The sequence below is a fragment of the Euprymna scolopes genome, chromosome 26 (genome assembly GCF_053919585.1).
Source record: "Euprymna scolopes isolate OS-2025 chromosome 26, ASM5391958v1, whole genome shotgun sequence".
Classification (NCBI taxonomy): Eukaryota; Metazoa; Mollusca; class Cephalopoda; order Sepiida; family Sepiolidae; genus Euprymna; species Euprymna scolopes.
This window is the reverse complement of record NC_136507.1, coordinates 104,592,531-104,609,674: the sequence shown is the minus strand read 5'-3', so window position 1 is coordinate 104,609,674 and position 17,144 is coordinate 104,592,531. Positions and strand designations below refer to the sequence as shown.

At 30.4% G+C, this 17,144-nt stretch overlaps 1 protein-coding gene and 1 pseudogene across 3 annotated transcripts in view; one reads left to right on the top strand and one right to left on the bottom strand.

Moving 5' to 3' along the window:
• LOC145248335 (four and a half LIM domains protein 2-like) overlaps positions 1 to 17,144 on the top strand; it is a 432,228-nt gene that overhangs the window by 323,872 nt on the left and 91,212 nt on the right. The gene's annotated exons all lie outside the window — the stretch shown is intronic.
• LOC145248421 (5S ribosomal RNA) lies at positions 8,031 to 8,148 on the bottom strand (annotated as a pseudogene).

Sequence of the window (17,144 nt, the reverse complement as noted above, 5' to 3'; positions counted from 1 at the left end):
TCAATTCTTGTCTAAAAAAAAAAAAAAATTCTGAAACTTAAAAAGTTATTTTCTTCTAAAAAAAAAAAAAAAAAATTCTGAAACTTAAAAAGTTATTTTCTTCTAAAAAAACAATTATCAATCCTTATCTAAAAAAAAATTCTGAAACTTAAAAAGTTATTTTCTTCTAAAAAAAAAAAAAATTTAAACAATCATCCAATTTTGTTGATGTTGTACAATTAGGTAAACACAAAAAAATTTCGTAAATTTTCACTTCCTTCTGTTAAGGAAATCAAATGATAAGCAACATTTTTTTTTGTGAATTCCTCGCATGCTTTCAGTTTTTTTTATTTTTTTTACACACTCTCAATTCTAAGGATAGAATTTACATATTCTTCTTTTTATGAAAAACATTTTCTATTAAAATTTATATTCGAATAATTTTTTTTAAAATATGAATTTCGTTAGTTTTTTTTTTAATTGGTTATAAAAATAAATGATTGTTTTAAAAATATTTTTTAGAAAATATATTTAAAACAATCATGAAAAGTCAATACTCTTAAATATTATCTTTTGAAATAGCAAAATATGCCAGTTTCTTTTTAAATATATATATTTGAATTTTATTGTGTGTGTGTGTGTGTGTGTGTGTGTGTGTGTGTGTTTAGGCAGTGTTCTTTCATTTAAGCAAATTTTGTTAAGCATAGAATTCCCAGCTTGATTATACCTATATTGATTTTTCCTATTTCCTAATGGTTTTTGTCGCAAAATAATAAATATATATATATATATATATATATATATATATATATATATATATATATATATAATGAAAACTAAAAACAAGTCTTTAATGAAGCTCAAATCGATTTTTATGGGAATCAGTTTCCAAAGAAAAATGAAGGTCAATATTTAAACCTTTAAATTGATTTTACAAAAATTGAAGCAGTATTATAAATTAATCATTAAAAAAATTGTCATTAAATCACAGAATTATATACACTCTGCTTTGTAATTACGTGTGTTTAATGATAATAATATAGACAATATGAATGACATAATAATAATGATGATAATAATAATGGTAATAATAATATAATAATGATATAATGATGATGATGATAATAATATAATAATAATAATGATATAATAATAATATAATAATAATGATATGATAATGCTATAATAATAATATAATAATAATGATGATAATAATAATATAATAATAATGATATAATAATAATAATAACAACACTAATTTCTAGATGTTAATCCAATGAAATTCTAGTGCTTATTAACAGTGCTCAATAACTAATAAAGCAGTATTATAGTATAAATCAAATAGTTTAAATAAATAGATTAAATAGTAGGGTAGACTAGACTCACAAGCCTAGGTTGTGCAACGAATATAGGAGAAGGAAAACTCCGTAATAACCCCAATCTTTCTTTGTTTATCTCAGAATTGTCTCCTGGCGCCCTGGATTTCTCTTTACCATTGGATTATGCAACTCTTGCTTCACTAAAGACTCCCTGTTCAAGCACCCTTACAGAGGGTAACCATTGTCTCTCGAAACTAAAAGGTCATCAATAATACTGTATTATCTGGCTAAAATGATTTTGATTACAAAATTATCAGTTTCATATTTATTATTCTAAAGAAATACTAATTTGCATATTAGTAAAATACTAATTTACAAATAGTTGATTAGTTCTTTTTTAAAATTTTCATTGAATATTTTATTTCATTTTTATTTGAATTTACAATGTCTTTTTCTCATAGAAAGCCATTTTTAGTTGTAGATATTTCTTATTAATTTAAAACAGATGTCTGTGGATAACCACACACACACACACACGCACACGCACACACACACACACACACACACAAGAGCAAACAGCTGTTTTTGACAGTGCGGTTCTAATATTTGCTTTATCAGTGCTGGAATTTTTAAATCACCATCTTACTTTTCTATTCTCAATCTTCCCCCATGGATGGCCCCCTCCTATTCACAAATATATGAATTATAAAGATTTTCTTGTATTTTCAATTTGATTTTACTTATGTAATATCGTTGTATGTGTATTTTATTTATTTATATAGACGAATATTACATAGTCGCTACACTGAACACGCTAATGTTTCACACAAGTGGTCGGTCAAGAGCACAAGTCCTCGTCAGGCGACTTAATAAAGTTTGTATTCCATTGAAGGACATGTATGTAATATGACAGCTATACAGAAGATTTAACGTTTCACTCCTGTAGGTCTTGTTGACCATTTTAGCCTGAGGAGTCATTATGGGGGATGAAATGTGGCAAATAATCGCCATATATATTTTATATCTTCATAACTTACTATCTAACTCTATTCACATATTGAGCACTGTTGAAGTAAATACTGAAAATCCATAAATAAAATATCATATCTCCTTAAAACATTTTATGTGGATAATAATAATAATGATGATAATAATAATAATAATCTATCTAGATAAAATGTTATGCTAGTAGATATAATATTTTACGTATCGATTTTCAGTATTTACTCTAAAAGTACTCAATACGTAAATAGAGTTAAGTAGTTAGTTATGAAAATATGTTTATGGCAATTCAGCTACACAGGCTTGAGCATTTCATAATCTTACAATTCTTTATACGAATAGAATGCAGAAAAATCTGTGTAGCTTAATTGCCATAAATATATTTTCATAACATACTATATATATATATATATATATATATATATACGAGCAAACAGTTAATAAAACATGTTAAAAAATACTTTGAAAAAGAGTTAAAAACATATTTAATCTGAAAAGGAAACACTAGATAAGTGGATAGTCCTTATATATATATATATATATATATATATATATATATATATATATATATATATATATATATTAGTGATGGGACTATTCCAATATTTTTCTCAATTCCAATACAATTACCGATTCCAATTCTTTATAAGTCTCTAAATATTTAATTATAAAATTGTTATTTTTTTCACGATTATTGTAAAAACACATTAAAAGCAGAATGTATTTTCTCAATTGTAAAAGCGCACCCGTGGGAGAGGATGATTTATAGATTTTAGTTTAAAATCAATAAATATTTATTTATTTTTTTATCATTATTACCAGAAGTGGAAGATTTTGTTTAAAACAAGATCAAATAAAAAAAAAAGGATAATTAATCGAATAGTTTTTGGCATCAGAAAATAGGCACACATTTTTTCCGATATCGATGCCGATACCCCAAAAAGTTTCCATTTTTCCGGTTCCAATTAATCCTCCCAACACTAATATATATATATATATATATATATATATATATATATATATATATATATATATATATATTGAACAAAGGCTAAAATATTTGTATCTTAAGGAATGATGATCTCAGTTTAAAATAATAATGATAACAATTTCCAAGAAGTGTAATTTGTCATATTCTGACAATTTTGGATTCCATAGTTGCAGACTTACAAGTCTGACCTTGACATTTAAACGGAAAGTTTACATCTTTTGTTCAAGGTTCCTTAATATTTATTGAAATATTTAATGGCTTATTAAAAGTAAGCATTCATATGAGGGCCATTCTAAAAAGTAAGGCCTCCTATTTTTAACTGCAAAAACTAAAATGTTGAAGAGCTATGAAGACGGAAGTGGTACTATTAAAACGAGCGACCTTTTGTGCTGCAGAATTTATTTTTATAGATAGTCACCACCATTTTCAACGCACTTTTTCTAGCCTCTTTTCATGCCTCGGTCACAAAAGTCCGGAGCACGCTTTGTCACTTTCATCTCTGTTGCCACTCTGAAATCGACGAACCTATCTCCTAACTGTGCTGATATCAATTGCATCGGCTTCTCAAACTTGCTGCCAATGAATGTTGATCAGTTCAATTTTTCTGCACGGAGGAATTCAGTGACGCATCTCTGCTTCTGATGCACGTCCATGACAGGAGTTGCTTTCTTAGAGTCTCACTCTGTCAATATCTGCAACAGAGATGAAACTTTCAGGTCATGAATGCATAGATACAGTCATCATAACAAGGCAGTTTGAAATCTCCTCTGATCCATTTGGCAGAATAAAAAAATAAGAAGCATAACTTTTGGAACGTCTCATGGTAAAAATAATTCTGAGAATTAAAAAAATAATTAATCTCTTCTTTTTTTCAATGTTTTCTTTAACCTTGATGGCAAATTTTAAAAACCATTAACAAATTGAATTATTTACTAAACGTGTAATATATTTTTGGAACAAATTGCAAAGAACAATAATAGAATATTTTTAAATGGAGTTTGATGAATTCATTTTTTTTTAATGGAAATTACTCTGGACAAGGCATGAAACCACTTGATGTAAGAGGCTAAAGAAATTAGAAAAAATACTTCAAAGTACAAAAACTAAAATAGTGAACGATATATGCTATATGGATAGATTCCATCTTCCCCATTTGTCAGAAACATCGTTCATAGAATGTGAGGACTAAAGGACAAAAAAAGAACTCAAATAGTGTTTGACATATCGATACTTGATTCAAACTAGCTTTTTATATTTTTCCTTTCTGTTATATATATTATATCACTAGTATTTTTTTTCTGAAAATACTTATTCCAGCTAAGAATACTTTTACAGCGAATACATTTTCCCTAATTCACCGAATATACTTAAACATTGAAAGAAGGTAATCATGAACCGAGTTATTCTCTTTGAATGTGAGGACTAAGGAAGAAAATAAGAGAAACAAGAGAAGCAAATCTGCTGAAGGTAAAACCAAGGTCCATTTTCTAGTCTCTTTAAAAAATATCCAAACTGTGATGTTCTCGCTGTTGAAGCATCCATTTGCGCATAGTAGTCACATGAACTATCACCTTTAAAAAATAGAGGGGGTTTTGTTACGGGTTTACTCCTCTAGGTCCGCTATGTTCACATGCTAAATATTAATGGGCTAACCTTGTGAAGGACGTGGCTCTTCACCATGCATATTATTCTTTTAAAAACGTGAGTAGAAATTTTATTTCTGAGAAATCAAATGTTATTGTTAGAATATTTAAGACTTGAATAAACCCTGATATAAAAATACTGTCCTCAATCCCAAACACCAGCATTTAGACAAGGGAATCGGGATTAACATTGGAAGGTGTACATAGAAAAGTGATTAAACTAATAAAAGTATTATAGGATATCAACTATAAGAATAGGTTAGAGTCTTTAGGTTTAACTATTTTACAAGCGAGAAAAATAAGTTTGACTTAATTTATACCATTTAAATAATTAATAGGATTTCTAAAAATGGGACTTTAATATTTTTAATATACTGGAAATTTATTGGTAAGAAAGATTTCAAGAACTAATCAACCACAATATTAACTTTTCTATTCTAATTTACTGATATACTTTTTGAATAAATTGGTTAATTAGTTTTAAATAGTTGTGATGTAATTTTTTTAATTATAAACTGGATGAATTAATACTATAATGGTACAAAATTAATTTATAGGGACATTTTTGAGGACTATGAAATATTTAATAGAATTTAATCTTTATATTAATAGTATAGATTCTGAAATTATTGTTGGTATGAAATTATTGATTAAAATATGTGATGACCAAATAGACATAATCGATCATATAAAGCTATATTGTTGTATTTTCAAAGTCAGACTCAAATAGTGTTTGACATATCGATACTTGATTCAGACTAGCCTTTTTTATTTTTCCTTTCCGTTATATTATATCACTTTAGCTTTTGTCTGAAAAAATTTAATCCAGCTAAGAATGCTTTTAAAGTAAGTACATTTTCCTTAACTTACCGAAACATTGAACGGAAAGTAATCATGAAACGAGTTATTTCCTTTGATTTCTGTAAAAATAAATATTTAAAACATTTGGTATATTTTTTTAAAAAGAAGTTTTCATTTTATTCATTCTTTGTTATAAATCGTTTAATATCAACTACTAAAACGAAATTTTCAAAATTTCCTGCTTTACAAGATTATTATTTTTCATTTTCTTTACAAAGGAGTCACCACTTATCTAGGCCCAGAGGCCACTCAGGGATAAGGGTTAATAAGTGTACAGTAGTCAATTGGACAATATCGTAGTAATTGTTAGTGGTGGAAATTTGGTAAATTGGATTACTTAAGGGGACGGCTCATCAAGAACTTGTTTACATTGGATTTGAAGACGACCATATTGTAGTCAGCTGAAAAGCAGGCAAATGGAAGAGAGTTCCACAGGCATGCAGTTCTAAGAAAAAAGCTTCGTTCATGGAATCACTATGAAAAGACTGTACCTTGCACAACATATAGGGCTAGAATACAGACTCATGAAAAAGAATTTCAAAAACTACCTGGCAAACATACCTGGTGAACTAAGTGCAAAAAAGATTCAAACAATTGCATTTAAAGGAACAGTTAGAATCTTAAAAAGATCTTTCGATTAAAATATGTGACGCAGCTAGTGAATGTCTGGCATCCAGTAGGATGTCCCAACCCCAGCTTGAACAAACTGATAAGAGACTCATGACAAAGAATTTCAAAAACTACCTGGCAAATATACCGGGTAAACCAAGTACAAGAGAAATACAAACAATTGTACTAAAAGAACGGTTAGAATCTTAAAAAGATCTCTTAGTTGGAGTGACTGAAATAGTGGCTGAATATCTAGCATCCAATAGAATGCCCTGTCCCCAACAAAATAATTTTTCGGTTGTGAATAGATCAGATGACACGTGTAATAATTTAATTTCTCCATTAAATACGAAACTTAACGTTTTATCATTTTATCATCAAATTTCATGTTTCATTCCTGTTCTCATTTTCCTTATCTTTTTGTTTATTATGAACTCATATATGTTGTACTAGCATTGTGCCTTTCAGTTTCTCATCTAATATATAAAGTAAAGTTAGTTTCTTTATCGTTATCATCATCATCATCATTGTTGTATGAATCGGAAGATTCTATTGTTGGCATTCATTTCACAGATATTTTTCTTAGTCAGAATTATTTCTAGAAAGACTTCAGATACTTACGGGAGGGACCACATGAAGGTTGCCAACATCCTAAGTGAAAGTGATTTTTTGTGGAACGAACTGGAACACTCGGGTCGTCAGTTCGTGTTGGTAACCACATGACCACCGTCAGCTCCCATTGTTTTTTTTTTTATTATCGATAGTGAAACTGAAGTAGCCACCCTCTCTTTTTTTTTCATTTTAATAATAAACATTCCCGGTCATTGATTTTGGAGCAAAGTTGCCAAAAATAAATAAATAAAAAAATAAAAAAATAAATAAATAAATAAATAAATAAATAAAAAAATAAATAAATAAATAAATAAGCCCTGTCAAATGAAAAGAGCTTTTCTTCATTTTTTATTATTATGTATTTATTTTTTATAATAAATATTATAACGTTTCGGTCGATGGGTACATCAACCTTCTTCAGGTGTTTATATCAAACATGGCGACTTATAAATCTGAAGAAGGTCGGAGGTTACATCGACCAAAACGTTGTACAAATAACACTCAAGATAAGAACAGTAATCCGATTAATCAAAATAATACAAGCAATCATTTCTCATTAGAAATAAATCATCATGAATTTTGGAATATAGCTGCTAGGCATAAGGAGTAAGGTAGGTTATATTTAGTTTTGCACAATGGGGTAAAAAATGTGTGGATACCCTTTGGGAAAATTTAGATATCCCCATTTTTGCAAAATTTTAGCACTTGGTATTAAGCATCAATTAACAAATATTTCCCGTTTCAGTTTCTTTGGAATTGTTTAAAGGATTTTATGAGGCAAAATATGATCACGGCTTCACATTTGAAAATTCAAATATTTCAGATTTGCATGAAATTTTATCATAGTCATCGCCTCTGTTCAATCTCTAGAGACAATGGATACCCCTGTAAGAATAGCTGCAATAAAATTGTGAGGCAAGAGTTGCACAATCCTCTCCTGAACCTGCACTGCTTTAGTCCAGTGGCAACGAGAAGTGCTACATGACTGGAAACAATGCTGAGATAAGTGGGGAGGATATATAACACCTGGAATTCCCAAAAAGTCACCCATTTTAGTACTGACCAGGCTCAACGTTGCTTAACTTTGGTGATCTGATGGAAACCGGTGTGTCAACGTGATTATTCCGTATATGCCCATAGTCATTATCAGGGCTATGACAACAGAATATTCTTTTCATTGTTTTGACTCTCGAGTATATATCCAACACAGTTAATCAACCGAGAACCACATCACTCTATATAAAAGCACATAAGATATCAACGAATACATTCGAGAGAGTCAAAATAATGAAAAGAATATGCTGTTGTTCTAGCCCTAGTCATTGTACATGAATTGAACAAGATTCTCTGAATTTCAATTTCTTCTTAACATTCCTTAAGCTTAAACTTTAAATTTGAGATATTTTCTAAAATCAAAATCATTGTAATGGATTTAGATCATAATTAGAATAATGCTTCTAGACATAAGGTTTAGTGTCATATCTTGATGTTAATCTTCATCAGAGGACGTAAAAGTGGTGCAGAACTGTTCGGTTGAAGGAATTGATTTTACCCATCGTAGAACGTGTATTCTAGTGTAAATATAATTTAAAACAATATACATTTTTTAATCATCTTACTTTTTTTTTTCATTTATACTACTTGGTCTATGATTTAAAAAAATGGCAAGCAAACATGGTGTATATTTAGAAAGTGTCGTTGTCGAATGGAAATAAAACTTTAAAGTTTTTTTGTTTTTATTAAAATGAAGTCCTGAACTTTTGTAAAACTGCAATTTCGAAGCATTCGCCTATGAGGAAAACATGACGTAAATCCCCCCCCCCCGTCTAAAACATAAAATTAGCAAAGAAATGATTCTGTGTCTGTTAACAGGGAAAAAAACAAATGTAAATCTTCTTATTTCAAGATGACAGCAATGAAGGGTCTATAACAAAGAACTGAAAAGGCCCCTTATATCCTTAAAAATGCATTATTCAAAATATCTAATAGAAATGTGAGGTAAATTACAAATTAGGAGGAAAAGTATGTTCGTATGTAGTACTAGGGTAATAAAGAAATAAGTAAAAGATTTATTTGACGCTCATGTAATTGGTTATCAGATAGCCAATGTACTTAAAAGAAAGTTGAAAAACGTTTGCTTTTTTATGAAGTGCATATTTTTGTGTAGGCCATTAAAGGCAAAAGATATCGCGTATAGCATTACTTCTGAAGTATTATGAATGCAAAATAGAAATCAAAATGAATTTTATTCATGCTAATAACATAGTGGGGAAAATTAACAAAATATTAGGCTAACCTGAATCAAACAGCGATATGTCAGATGGATTGCTATTTGGATCTGGCTTCTAGCGTAAAGCAATGTTCCTACGTCTGCCGTTGAACATCATCTGACTAGCTTTCTGTGTTTGTTTGTTTGTTTGTTTGATATTATATGTAGAACTTAATTCTCTTTCTTTTCTGTGATAATCCTTGGTGGCCTGAAAGTTGAATACTTTGTGACTTAAATCCTTCGACCAGCAGTAATTATAACTTCTTGCACTGAAACACTAGTATCTGTAGGTAAAAAATAATTAATATTTATTCATAAATATGTCTATATATATATTTTATGGAAATCGCTCGAGACAAGGCATGAAGCTACTTGATGTAAGGAGCTGACAAGAATAAAAATGATTATCGCAAAAACAGAAGATGCCTATTGACCTTAGTCTTGAAAAAAACTAAGACTGTTGGTAGAAGGTAGAAGGAAAACAGGGAGCAGGGAGAGAGTTTCACAACCGTGTAGTCCTTGAATAGAAACTACTGGAATAGGAAGCTGTATTACAATGAGGTATTAAAACAATGAATTGATGGAGACCACTAGACCAGTGAGTCAAACGAGCTGGAACAAAGGAAGCAAAGAATAGATAAGACAATTCTGAGGAACACCTGTCATAATAGTATATGTAGAAAAGACTGAGACTAGCAACATCACGTCTGTGAGAGAGAGGCTGCAGAAAAGATGAAAAGGTAAGGTCAATCAAATTACAGATACGTTCTACAAACATATATATTATTCCAGGTTATGTAAAACATCCAACGAGTTTAATGAGGTTTATACAAAGGTGTCCAATATCAAAGTAGACAAAGATATACTTTTTATTTTTACATAAATATTTACGTATTTACACATTCATGAGCATGTTTCAGTCAACTGGTTATAAATAACTAGAGATTTCGTCAGGCGATTTTCCTTTGACAAAAGTCAAGTCCGTAATGAAAATTGAAGACTGTTCACACAAGTCCTTGTTTGGAGAGCAGTTACATAATATTAGAAATAAAATAAATTGAAATTTAAAATAATAGCGCTTAAATTAGTGAAAAAAATATATAAGGCTATACAATGAGACAATGAATAAAACAAAACCATAGAAACACAGAAATAAAGCAGGATCTAGTGGAGAGATGAAGAAGGAGGGAGAGGGAGAGACGATAGGTTTAGAATTTTAAATGCACGTTGGAGTAGGGGGGGGATAGATCAACAATGGCGTCATAAGATATGATCGACCTTGGAGATGATGTAGGGACGATGAAGAGTAATAAATTTATTTTATTATTTATTTATTTATTTGTATAATTTTATTTCTGGCTGGACTATTGAAAACATACATTTAAATTAAGTTTTAATTTAAATTTTATTTGCAATTGATAAAAAATGAAAGATAAAAAATAGCAGTTAGTAAAATAAAAGCTAGTATGTCACATGCAAATTCTTGTACATTCAAACTTATAATATGAAAAATAGTATATGTAATTTGTAATTTAAATATACACGGGAAGTATGAACAATTTAATGATTAATAATTAAAGATTAGAGTTTTAAAAAAATTGGTTTGAAAAATCATAATTATAAATAAAACATTAAAAATAGTGATGAAAAAATTATAAGCACTTAATTATTAAAGGATATTTAAAGCAGAAAAATATGGCAATTTTTATAGTCAGTATTTAGGACCCCAAAATATATGTAATAATATCAATATAAAAACGTAAATTACAATACACACAACACAAACGCATACATATGCCTAGAGACAAATACAAAACAAACTTACGCATAAATACATGTATACGTGTAGAATGCATATATAAAAAAGGTACAAATGTAGACATAAATGAATTTATACCAACATGCACACTACACAAAATCCATATACATAAAGGAGCAACTATGATATTAAATGAATATCAATATACGTACATACAACATGTATTAAAATATAAAAAGACTTTGGAATAATAATAAAGATATTGAGGAAATTATAATAACCTGATAACAGTCATGTAACTACAGTAATTCAGAAATCAAATGATAAAAAAAACAAAAACATATATTACTGTTGGGACGATCAATTGGACTTGGAATCGGAAAAATTGTAACTCTTTGGAGTATCGGAATCAGAAAAGTTTGTGCCTATTTTCCGATGCCAAAAAACAATTCCTTTAATTTTCTTTTTCTTTTTTTTTATATTTGATTTTGTTTAAAATAACATTTTCCGCTGTTGGTCGTAATGATAAAATAATATAATAAAATAATATTTATAGAGTTTTAAATTTTACTAGTAAAATTAAAATCTATAGATTACTCCCCCCCCCCTCCAGTCAATTTTTACGTTTGAGAAAATATCTGCGCATTTAACACCTGTTTTTACAGTAATCGGGGGGGGGGGAAATAACTATTTTAGAGTTAAATATTATATTTAGAGATTTATAAAGAATCGGAATCTTGATACTTGTATCGAAATTGGGAATTTAGTACGAAATTGGTAATTATATCAGAATCAGGAAAAATATTGGAATCATCCCATGACTAATATATATATATATATATATATATATATATATATATATATATATGTGTGTGTTTGTGTATCCATGTTGCTCAGCCTGTTGCCTAGAATAAATATCCCATAATTCATAATGATCAGTTCATTAGTTTAGGAGTTTATCTCTCACATCCATTCCGATTAAAATTTTATTTCATAATATTGCTCAGAATTTGATGTAGAGCAGTTCCTTTCTGTATTTTGCTTACTTTTCGATTGCTTTCTTTGGTGGGGGTGTGAGGGGCTCCCTCTTAAATGGTAAAATTTACTAAAGAAAAGAAATGACTGTGTTGTCTAGAATATATATTCCATAATTCATAATGATCGGTTCATTAATTGAGAACCACTAACTTAAATGGTAAAGTTTCCAAAAAAAAAAAAAATGTGTCCACGTTGTTCACCCTGTTGACTAGAATATATATTCCATACTTCATAATGATCAGTTGATTGGTTTAGGAATTTATCTCACACATCCGTTTCATTAAATGAAATAATTTCGGATTTCACAAAGCACATATTATTGATGTTCATACATGCACGATGCCCCCCCCCTTTTTTTTTTTTTTTATAAAACTCCAACTTTGATGTAGAGCAATTTTTTATTAAATTTTTCCTATTCCTATCTAACTTATTTAAAAAAACTTTTTTGGGTCGGGTGTGAGTTTAAGTGCCCCCTTTCCTTAAATGATAAAATTTACAACAAAAAAAGAAAAATAACAATAATGTTACTCAACTTGTTGCTTAGACGGATGGGGGAAAGGAGAAGGATAGAAGTTTTAATAGAAATATATTACATATTTTCCCGGGCAATGCTAGTTATAATATAAATATCACCGTAGTTGTAATATTATTTAACACGTAACTGGAAAGAGAGAAAAACAGAAAGAGACTAATATTTAATTTCTATTGATAAATAAATAAAATAAAACTCGCTTTGCAATCTGGATTTTTTTTTTTCTCAATTCAAAACATCTAACCCGAGCTCAACGCTGACCCAACTGGTTACACATTTTTCTCGCATTCGACTACAGTGCAAGATTCTACAGATAATTGTTGCTTCTATCATGTTTCTGTCTTTTAGGTCAAAAATGGGCTTGGTTTGTAAATTATCTACAACTAGTGCCATTCGTCACTCCTCTGCTATGTTCATATATTCGTTTTTCAAGAGATCAGGATGTCTATATTTATAATTGGATAAATCGCTTTTCTTTTGAGAAATGCTTGGGTTACTGGTAGAGTGAGTTTGACGGTTTAAAACCAGTGAAACGAGGTCATCACTGTTGGCCAAGCTTTGAGCACCTACAAGATGTATTTAATGAATCGAACATTTTTTTTTAAGTAGTATCACATCTGCTTCAGTTGATTCATTGATTAAATTGAATTATCTTGGCTATAATAGCTACAGTTTGGAAACCGAGTTTATTGTTGAAAATCATGTGGCAAGACAAGATACCAGACACAGAAATTTTAGCCCAGTCAAACCTCCCATCAATATACACTATGTTGCAGCAGTGCCAGGTTGGTTGGGAAGGTCATATATGCCACATGTCGGTTTCAAGGCTTCCAAACGGCTCCTTTATGATGAGCTGTTCAATGGAAAAAGAACCATAAAAGGACAGATTCAAGGAGAGTCTTAAGGTCTCCCTCAAACAGTTCGGTTTGTATTCTAACTCGTGGGAAAACCTAACCCAAGACAAAGAGGCTAAAATTGCTGAATCTGCACGCAATGAAGAACGCAAGAGGAAACGTGACATTAGAAAAGATAGAGCAGTGAGAACCTCTGCTACAGGATCATCCCACATGTGGGAAATACTTCAGAGCTCGGATCAGTCTAACAAGCCATCTTCAAACCCACAGAACAATTGCATGATCACTGACATCTTCGCAAGCGATGGATAAAAATCTTCATTTAAACGAAGTTCTTTTTTAATTTGTGAATTAATTAAAAAACAATTTTTATGTGGGCATCACCACTTATCAAGGCCTAAAAGCCACCTGAGGATAAGGGTTAATGAATGTAAGGTGGTAGTTTAGTAATTGTTAATGGTGTAAATTGGGTAGAATTTGATTATTTATGGGTACGGCTCTACAAGATTTGAAGGCCACTGTGTTGTATTCAACCGGAAAGCAGGCCAGTGGAACAGTGTTCCACAGGTGGGCAGTTCTGGAAAAATCGTTCTTTTGAGAAATGCTTGGGTTAAATATCCAAGAATGTTTCTAATGACCATTGTTTCCATATACACGGACATAAAATTGAAACATTTGATTATAACTTTGATTTCCAGAACCAAAAATAATATTCCTCAATTGTCTGGATTTTTTTTTTCCTTTGACATCTCTGATATCGCAATTAAAAGAATCCTCGTGCAACAAAAATTGACTAAATTCAATAATGGATGAATTTTTAATCCATGTTTTTTATGTTTACTGATCCACTGTTCCTACTTCACGCACACGACTCGCACAAACATCCATTGCCTTCCAGGCTTTCTTTACATCTTTATTTCATATTAATTAGAGCTAGAAGGGAGACCCGACGTTGTCCGGGATTGAATGAAGATCAACATATGTTCTTCACTTCCAATACTTTTACTGTCATCGAAATCGGTGAAATTGCCCATTTTTTAATCAAATTGATTGATTGTGTGCTCTAATTGGGAGCCCATCATGGTGCAGTGGCAGAAGTTTCACATGCCTTCCTGCACTGATTTAATCCATAATACATTGTAGTCTACATTGCACTGTAGAGAACTTACTGTTCATTTTATAAAATTATTTTATATAATGGCTTGAATTAAAGTTTAAAATTTAAAAATCATGGCTCAATTCTGTTATAAACAGAAACATTCATTTCGAATGTGGCTATGTCTTATCAAAGAACCTACTGTTGATTTTATATGCCTAACCTTATTGCTTGTGCAGTTATAATGGCTTGAATTAAAGTTTAAAATGTAAAAGTCAAGTAACATGGTGCAATTGTGCTCTGAACATTCAATTTGAACACGCTCCTGTTTATCAAAGAACCTACTGTTGATTATATGTTGTGGGCCCTTCTGCTTGTGCGGTGATAAAACTTCTTAAATGTATTTGTGATGTTAGGTTGTATAAAGCTGTTAACTTTAGTCAAAAATCAAACTATTTCTTTTTTAATTTTATTTATTTATTTTTTTTATTACCGATTTTCGATACTTATCAGAGGCATTTTGATACCAAACATATCTAATAACATATCCCAGACACATAAAGTACATTTCTGTGAAATTAAAAAAAAAAAATCTGTCCAGCCGTTTTGGAGTCCATAGAGAACTCTCTCTCTCTCTCTCTCTCTCATCTTTTATATAAATGTAGAAATTGGTAAATATTAGATATTACTTTTTTGTCTATTCTTTCTTTTCTTTGTTTCAAAGTTTAACTAATATAATCTGTGTCCGAGATTCCCAATCCTGAGCTCATAATCCCAGATGATGATGACAAGCGATTATTTTGAGGTCGAGATAATCTATTATGTAATGGAAAGTGATATATCAGTCTATGTGCGAGTCTAAAACTCAGAAACTGCCAAAGATACCAACAAATCGTTAATATTATGCTTCAATAGAGTTCAAAACAGGCTTCAAAGCCTGGTAGGTGATGCCCTTTTCTCTTTCGTACAACTTCTTTCCCACGGAAAAGACTTCGCGACCCTATCTCTGCTCTATCACTATTTTTATGGCATGTGCGTGACGGAATTCCAATCTATGATCCCCTCTTGCCAAACTTTCACAAAAAAAAACACTTGACTAGCTACAACCACTATATATGATTTTCCTCACTCTATCTGTGCCTAATCGTAAACACAGATTCCATGAACAAAGCTTCTTTCCCAGAACTGCCCGCCTTTGGAACACTGTTCTTCTGACATGCTTCCTGGTTGAATACAACATGGTGGCTTTCAAGTTTAATGTAAACAAGTTCCTGTTAAGCTGTCCTCATAAATAATCAAATTCTACCCAATTTACATTATAAGTGATTACTACACCACCATCTTACATTCTTTAACCCTTATCCTCGAGTGGCCTTCTGGCCTTGATAAGTGGTGTCTCTGAAGAAGAAAAAAAAAATATATTATCTGAGCTATGTTTTTGGTAATTTATTGTAATATTCATTCAGCCAGGTTTTGGTAAACGATTTATATTCATTCATCTCGGATCAGAAACCAAAGTAGTTCCTGTAAAGTCAGGAAAAAATGTGTTCTTCCACTCAAAGAATTCAAGAAATAAGTTATGTCTCCTGAACCAATAAAAATCAAAAATTAAAAATAAACATGGCAATATAAGGGATCAGAACTGAGAGGAGAAGGAGGAGAAGGAACACGCAAGGGTGGCAGCTAGTTTTTGATAAATCAGCTATTAACTGAATATCCAAATTTGGCTTAAGTTATTCTTAGCATTCTCACGCCTTTACCTTTTGATGTATGCCTGTGCAGTGACCTCAGCATTTTACTTCTTATAAACTGGAATTTGAGAAGTAAACTCAAGATGACCTTCACTGTGTTCTATCCAAAATATCACGGTGGATTTGAGAAGTTCGTATTTAAAGAACCATATCAGCCATCACATTGCGAATGCAGAAAACTGTTTGCAACTCGACATTTTATTTACTATTTTTCTTCAATACAAATAAAATTGATATTGATTATAAATTACATTTTCTAATCTACTAAATCCTTAGATCAAAAAGTATGTTTCTTTTTTATTTTATTTATTTTGCGGAGGACAGTGGGGGGGGGGGGTCGAAATACGTATAGTGGGGTTGAAATGTTGGGAATCATTTGTCCAAGTTCTGAAAGAGGCCATACAGTTAAATCATATATTCATAGCTAAATATTTTTTCGTCTTACTAGTTTATAATTGTTTTTTAATCGGATTAGTTTATTAATAATAAGCCATTTTCAAGCAGATCAGGGTATTAATAGTTAAACGTTTTCAATTAAAATAGTTCAACTTTTTTAATCGTATTAATTAGTTTCTTAATAGTTAAGCATTTCCAATTGTGTTAGTTTATGAATAATAACGCTTTTAAATCGTATTAGTCTATTAATAATTAGTTATTTTCAAGCGCGTGTTTTCAGTTGAAATAGTTTATTGATAGTTTAGCTTCTATAAGCGTACTAGTTTACAAAAAGTAAACGATTAGTCAGATTTTTTTTTTTTTTTCTAATTACATTTTTACCCCAAACAAGGCACATTGCCACTTTGGTGTAGAGGGCTACTATCAGGGGCAA